Source organism: Gossypium hirsutum, chromosome A01 (genome assembly GCF_007990345.1).
Source record: "Gossypium hirsutum isolate 1008001.06 chromosome A01, Gossypium_hirsutum_v2.1, whole genome shotgun sequence".
Lineage (NCBI taxonomy): Eukaryota > Viridiplantae > Streptophyta > Magnoliopsida > Malvales > Malvaceae > Gossypium > Gossypium hirsutum.
In genome coordinates this window covers 9,870,100-9,871,878 of record NC_053424.1, presented here as the reverse complement: position 1 = coordinate 9,871,878, position 1,779 = coordinate 9,870,100, and positions in this window count along the sequence as shown.

Below are 1,779 nucleotides of genomic sequence, written 5' to 3'. Positions count from 1 at the left end.
GGGCTACGATAAAACGCCACGGTCGTGCGACATGGCCGTGGTCGAGCCTGCAAAAACAACATGGGCGTGTGACACGTCCGTGTAGAAGACCCATGGTTGAAAATGAGAAACTAGCACGGGTGTTCAATACACCCGTGTCTAACACCCGTGGTTGAACCTGTTAAATTAACACGGGCGTGGAGTTTGAACACACAGGCGCGGGAGAAGCGAACGAAGCTAGACACGACCGTGCAACAAGGCCGTGTGAACCTACACGCCCGAGGAACACGGGCGTGTACTAAATGTCAGAGGCGCACAAATTTGAAATTCGCGAATCACACAGGCTGAAATTGGGGGACACAGGCATGTGTCATGGCCGTGTATCCCAAAATCTATAAATACTCTGCACTATTCACTTTCTTCCCCATTCAAAAACCCTAACCTTAGCCGCTGCAACTCCACACGGCCCCCTGCCAAGCCCGTGCGCAGCCTTCAACTTCGTTTTTGACGCTCAATCTCTCTCCCTTAGCATTTGTTTACTCTCTTCACTTCTATTTTACTTATTACTAATGCTTATTATTGAAATAATTTCCATTTCTTTTGAACTATCTTCTATTTCTGTACATTACTTTATCATTTAAGTTTGTATTTTTAGGTAGTTATTATACATTGCATGTTAAGTCAAGTGATTAGGAAACTTTATACCCATGATTTTACCATGCTCATTCTCATGATATTCCCATGCCAATATCTCTCATGTAATTTGCATTGTTCAATTATTTCTTATACATTTCATGTTGTAAGGAAAGCTTCATTCTTTTACACATGCCATTACTACATACAATGACAAAGTCACGAAATTATTATATTAGTTATGTTTGGTTGTGGCTGAAAGTCTGCTTTTTAGTTGGAAATTGTATTCCTTTTACTTTGACCAATCATCAAGACGACTTGATGATTCTAATCGCAGGTACCATGTCATCGTCAAGAGGAAAAAAACCACCGTACCTGCTTCGAAGAAGAGGAAGGGATCGTCCTCTTCTGCGGGCCCAACCGCAAAAATTCGTCACCTTCTCCTACAGTTTCCCCGAGGGCCCCAAGAAGAACTGTTCCAAATACTTCGGGCCCGACCCTTAATTGCTGGCCGCTGCATCGATTGGGCTGCCATAGAACAAGTCTAGATGGCTGATGTAATTCAGGCTCTGCTAACTACCGACCCTTGAGAGCTGTTCTTCGGGATTATCGAGCCGACATACTTCGAGCTCACAATGGAACTATGCTCAACGTTCCATCTCCAGACCGTAATGACAAGGTAGGATGATCCCAGCACGGTCCAGTTGTGCCTAGGTGGATGAATCCACCAGCTAAGCGTCCCAGAGTTCGGTGCTGCTCTAGGCCTATATACGGAGGAGTTTCGAGAGGAGAATGAACTACATGCTCTCAGTTGCCACATACATTTCTTTTCCTTGAACTGCTGGCACACTTTGGCCCCTAGCACGGCCTCGTACAATCCTAGCCGCTCCAAGGCATCAGTTCTCCCACCATCCCTGAGGTACTTACACGCTATTTTAGCTCACATAATTCCAGAGAGGCGAGAGAGCATTGGCGTCGTCAACACCCACGACGTCTACTTCTTATGGTGTATGTCGTAAGGGCACGTCATTGATCTTACCTATTTCATCACCCTTGTGATTCAGCACCAGACAGAGCGGTATCGGAAGGGGCTCATCTCCATTGGCCCCTACGTGACTAGGCTGACACGACACCTCGGGCTCCTCAACACTGCGGCCCAAGAATCAT